Genomic DNA, 6,233 nt, shown 5'->3' on the forward strand with positions numbered 1-6,233 from the left:
TTTGCTTTTTAGTATGCTGTCTAGGTTGGTCATAGCTTTTCTGCCAAAGATATAGCTTCACATTTTTTGCCAAATGACACTTTCCTGGTTATTATTTGTATAGAGTAGAAAACAAAATCATTGTTTATCACCTGCAGCTGAAGGAATATATTATGTTTATTATACTTAAAAGGATGCATATTTAATTAAGTATGTTAAATGCACAAAATAATAGGCAATACTATTTTATATCACAAGAATCTATGCTCATACTCCTCAGAAAAAATAATTGTCATCTAATATATCTATTTAATGTTTACATTGAAAACTTTGGTATTATATTGGGAATGCATCTTATGAATATTAAGTATATCTGTTATATATGTTATGAATTAATTTTTTAGCTACTCATCAAATGATGCCCCAGGAGTTTTCTAAATGAGAATTGGTGAGTATAGAAAGCAGATTAATTTCTCATCTGTGTTATTCTGAGTCAAATTGCATGGTATGTTCCTCTTTGTGAGTAACTAGTGTTCTCTGGATATCCTGGAAAGGACATACATTTGTTTATTATAATTCCATATGTAGAATGCTCTATCTCCAGACCTGAAATGTATAGCCTTACAAAATGATGTATTTATAATTAAGGGAATATTTTAAGGTTAAAACGTATGATTCATCACCTCACAGCAGTTTTTTTGGCCTCATCTGGAAGGTTTTTAGATGAAGTCCAGCTAATTAAGTTAAACAATCTCCACTTCTTGCCACTCCCAGAGTGGTGTGCTGACAGTTTCCTTTTATTACACTCTGAATGTTGGCATGTCTGTCATGAGACATTAAGGATTCATGGATTCACAAGAATTCCTTCAGAATCCTTTCTTTCTCCTATAATGTCTATTCTATTTGTCTCTGAGTTTCTCTACTAGTAAGATGATCACAGATGCCCTGCTGCTGCTAAGTTGCTTCAGTCATGTCCGACTCTGTGTTACTTGATAGATGGCAGCCCACCAGGCTCCTCTGTCCCTGGGATTCTCCTGGTAAGAATACTGGAGTGGGTTGCCATTTCCTTTTCCAACAGATGCCCTAGATCCCACAATAAAAAATATAGATATAGATATATGGATATATATATAGATATAGATATATTTATCTGTAACTGAAAACATTGCCAAAGGAAGATGAACTTCCAGAATTTTATGGACTTTAATATCAGAATTAAAATTAATACCAAATACCAAGTTTTCCCTAATATCCATACACATAAGGAAAAAGCTTAAGAAAAAAAACTTCCAAATACCATCCGTGTATTTAATTTGCAATAAAATAGGACACTTAAAGATAATTAGGTAAAAAATGCTCACATATAGTAACAGAACCCACATAATATGAGGAAAGTTTAATGAAATAGGATATTTAAAAGGAATACATAACAAGGTATGCTTAAAAATATTCTATAATTGTTTTTAAAATGTGGAAGGAAGATGTCAAAAACAATTCAATCACAGACACATACAAATTATTTGTAGTCCTTGCTTGATTGGAACTATTTCAGGTGTGCTGATCAATAAGTAAAAGTAAATTATGTGAATTGTCTACTTATACATACCATAGTGTTTGAATGAGTTTTGATAAAATGAAAGAGGTACATAATCATAATGGCCCCTGGCTTGTTTTTTTTTTTTTTTTTTTAGTATACAACTTTAGAATGAAGAGAATAATTTTCAAATTGTTGTTTTATTTGTTAACTAGCTATAACTCAAGAAGGGTAGAAAGCAGTCAGGTATTATGGTTTATATTGGAGTTTTGAAAATTAAAATTATAAGCCATTTGCCCTGTGATTATAGAGTCAGAATTTTAAAGAGCCACTTGTAGGGCCCATCTGTTACAAATATCTTTCTTTCAGACATAGAAAGGATATCAAAGAAAACAAATGAGATAATCTGTTAATATGTTTTGCCTTAAACATGTGTTAAGTACATAAAATATATTGGTAGTTAAAGAGCTATGAATTAACTATTACTAAAACCTGAATATCCTGATTTTTTATTAAGTTTTTTATTCATGATATCATGCAATGATAATTTAAAAATTAAAGTAAAAACCACTTGGGAGGTGGGAAATTTGGTCCATCATGATCTCTATGGCTTTCTGGACCCATGGACCCACCCAGCCAGCCTTACCAGTGGAGAAGACATTTGAGGAATTTGTACGAGACAGCTGTGCAGAATGAAGCTGGAGGAGCATTAATTGTGCACAGAGATACTCCTGACAATAACCTAGATATTCCATTTGATTTCACAGTGGAAAACTCTTAAGAGGACAGAGACAATTGTTAAACAAACAAACAAAAATACGACTTCTGCTTTATTGACTATGCCAAAGCCTTTGAGTTTGTGAAACACAACAAACTGTAGAAAATTCTTAAAGAAATGGGAATACCAGGTCACCTTACCTGCCTCCTGAGAAGTCTTTATAGGACTGGGCATGAAACAGCAGACTGGTTCCAAAATTGGAAAAGAAAGATATCAGGGCTGTATATTGTCACTCTACTTATTTGACTTACATACAGAGTACATCATGAGAAATGCTGGGCTGGATGAAGCACAAGCTAGAATCCAGATTGACGGGAGAAATATCAATAACTTCAAATATGCAGATGACATCACCCTTATGGCTGAATGTGAAGAAAACCGAAGAACCTCTTGATCAAAGTGAAAGAGAAGAGTGAAAAAGCTGGTTTAAAACCCAATGTTCAGAAAACAAAGATCATGGCATCTGGTCCCATCACTTCAGGGCAAATATATGGGGAAATGATGGAAACAGTGATAGACTTTCTTTTGTGGGGCTCCAAAATCACTGTGGACAGTGAATGTAGCCATGGAACAAAAAGATGCTTGCTCCTTGGAAGAAAAGTTATGACAAACCTAGACACATGTTATAAGTTAGAGACATCACTCTGTCAGCAAAGGTCTGTAAAATCAAAGCTATGGTTTTTCCAGTAGTCATGTACAGATGTGAGAGCTGGACCATACATAAGGCTGAATGCTGAACAACTGATGGTTTTGAATTGCAGTGCTGGAGAAGACTCTTGAGACTCCCTGGACAGCAAGATCAAACCAGTCAATCCTAAAGGAAATCAACTCTGAATATTCATTGGAAGGACTGGTGCTGAAGCTTCAAGATTTTGGACCTCTGATGCGAGGAACCAACACATTGAAAAAGACCCTGATGCTGAGAAAGATTGAGGAAAAGGGGGCAAAGAGGATGAGATAGTTGGATGGTGTCATCGACTCAATGAACATGAGTTTGAGCAAACTCAGGGAGATATTGAAGGTCAGAGAATCCTTGTGTGCTGCAGTTCATGGGGTCACAAAGATTCAGAAATGATTGAAGGACTGAACAACAACACCTAAAAGGGCATAAAGCAGATGCTATGCTTCTAATCCTGGATTTAGCTCAAAGAAAAAATGGATGGCTGCCCAACTCTGCTATGAACAAGGTTGAAGAAATTTTACAAGTACCTTCAATAAGAGTGTATGATGTACCAACCTTTTAGACAATATATATTGCAAAGCCACTTGGAAAATATATTTAAGTATGCACTACTATGCCTCACATGCACTGAAAGTCTGACAGCACACTGGAGGTCATTTAGACCCCCCCCCCAAAAAAAAAAAAAAAAAAACACAATTGAAATAAAGTTTGGAGAGACAAACTTTTCACTCTTATAGAAGTGGAATGTTTAGGGGCTTGTGTAAACCCACCAATGGTTCAAATAAATGACAACTACTAGGAGGATCTGACACTTAAGGATTTTGAAGAAACTATTAATGAACTCAAGGCTGGCAGAATCCCGAAACCTGGGCCAAGGAGTGACTGCATCTCATGTAAATCAGCCACAGGTCTTACCTCTTTGACTGAACCACACAAAGGACCTGGATTTCTTGTACAACCAGGCCTTTAATTTATATTTAACTGTATAATTATTTCAACTGGAGAAATAAAGTATGAATCTCCTATCAAAAAAGGAAGAAACACTTGGCAGAATATATAATTTGCAGAAAATTGAGCCACATATAGTGAGGTTCTTAGTTCAGCATGCATAAAGAACATAATATTTTTAAATATTTTCATATTCAATCTGTCATTTAGTCTATATCACCTCAACCACTGAATTTTCATAGAAAATTATTTTCTATGTATTTTAAATCTGATTTTTTAAGTCATAAGTCATTATCTCAAAATCTAAGCTTTATTCAAAAGAATTTCCAAATTTCCCAAATCCACATTTTAATATGAAGAACCAGACCTAAGATTCTTAAACTTATAACTTTACAATTTTTAGCAAAATCATATAATTTAGCAAAACTGAAAACAGGGAGAGCCTTTCCTTTGCAGCAAGGTGGAGGACACCAGGAAGTGAGCCCAGAAAGGAAGTACAAGAGAGAAAGTACAACCAGAATTAGATTTGAAGATTCTGACTCGTGCCTTGAAATAAAAAATTTAAATAGTAGATTGAGATTCAGTAAATACCTTGAACAGAGATATTTACCCTTCACGTAATTACCTTTTTGAAAATAAAAGAAATCCCTAGATTGCTTGTAGCATCAGAAATGTATAGTGATCCTCAGGAAGAATATTCAGAAATTCTTGCATATTGTGTATAAACTCACTATACTGAGAAATAAGGGGAAAGATTGAAGCATTTATCCTGTGGCTCCTATATGAGCGTTACTAATAACTATAAAATAGTAGATCAGAAGTTTCTTTTGTGAAAGATTTCATCCTTTGTTCTTTTATTTCTGCTGTCTGTATCATCCTTTACTTTTCATGACAGATAACAATCACATGTTGACATTTGAGGAGTTTTCTCAGTTTGCTTCCTGCCAACAGTTTTTAGGGTTGAAATAAGCTCTTCACTTTGTAGTCAGTATCCAAGATGACAGTATTTCTAATACAATTCTCTTGAAATATGTTGGGTGGTATGGGGAGGGAGGAGGGAGGAGGGTTCAGGATGGGGAACACATGTATACCTGTGGTGGATTCATTTTGATATTTGGCAAAACTAATACAATTATGTAAAGTTTAAAAATAAAATAAAATTTAAAAAAAATATATGTTGGGTGTCTTCCAAATCATATGAGGTTTTACCTCATTTAACACAAAGGTTTATATATGTTTTCCATTCCCATTCCTATATAATGTAAATTGTATTAATAATGAGTAACAAAATCTCAGTTCATAAGTTTCAAGATATCAAAGACAGATGCGATTGACAGAAGAGAGGAAATATATCACTCAAAGATGGATAAAATGATATTTAGGTCCTTCTTTCTCACTTTGGGAAAAGGCTAGTATGCTTTCAGTTGTACAAGGTGATGTTTGCTTCAGGTAATGTGAAAATATGGTTTTCTATTTTCCTTCTTTGGAATTTAAATATGGTTACAGAAATTATGTATGGATTTCAGATTTACAAGAGTGGGTGATGGTGATGATGTTGTAATATTCCTTAGCTAAACTGAAACTACGTGTTCCAGAATTTCTTGGTAATGCTCAGACTGGGTTGGCCACAAATAAAATAACATCTCATGTGTTCTCAATTACCTTCGAAATGAACTCTGAATGATAAACCAAAAAGCCTCATCTCTCATCAATACCCTCCAGCTGTGTAAATTCAGACTCACCCAAACTACTTCCCTTTTTTGAGAGCCACCATGTTTGTTAAGGCACCTTGTCTTTACACGTGTTTTTCCTCTACCTGAAATCATCTTGATTGGCCTTTTCTTAGCTAATGCTTTGTGATATTTTAAGAATAATGTCATGAAACTTAAGTATGTGAGTTACACTCTTCTCTTTGTTTCCACATTGTTTCATATACCCTAACAAAGAATATATTTCTTGCATCTCACTTCTTTGTCTTCTTTTTTATATTCTGATTGCTAAATGAAGGAGTAGATGGAATAATTTATATGGAATTGGTTATAAATATGAAATACTAATTAACAGGACAGCCTTGGCAACTTGGAACTTTTATGGTCAGAGACTGCTGCCTTCCTTAAAAAAGAAATTTTGCTGCCTTTCTAAACAAATATATTTTTGTGTGGATTCTCCCCAATGCTTAAAACATTGAAGACATTCAGAAAATATAAAAAAGCAGAAAACAGTTTTAATACCAACAACAAAAATGGACAGCTAGACAATAAACTTCTGAAGCACTACACAATGAAAGTAAGTAAAATGTTGTTTAGGGCTTG

At 34.1% G+C, this 6,233-nt stretch overlaps 1 pseudogene; it reads left to right on the forward strand.

Annotated features, from left to right (window-relative positions):
- Positions 1-2,135: 2,135 nt before the first annotated feature.
- LOC113905066 lies at positions 2,136-3,943 on the forward strand (annotated as a pseudogene).
- Positions 3,944-6,233: the final 2,290 nt, after the last annotated feature.

This window comes from Bos indicus x Bos taurus, chromosome 15 (genome assembly GCF_003369695.1).
Source record: "Bos indicus x Bos taurus breed Angus x Brahman F1 hybrid chromosome 15, Bos_hybrid_MaternalHap_v2.0, whole genome shotgun sequence".
Lineage (NCBI taxonomy): Eukaryota > Metazoa > Chordata > Mammalia > Artiodactyla > Bovidae > Bos > Bos indicus x Bos taurus.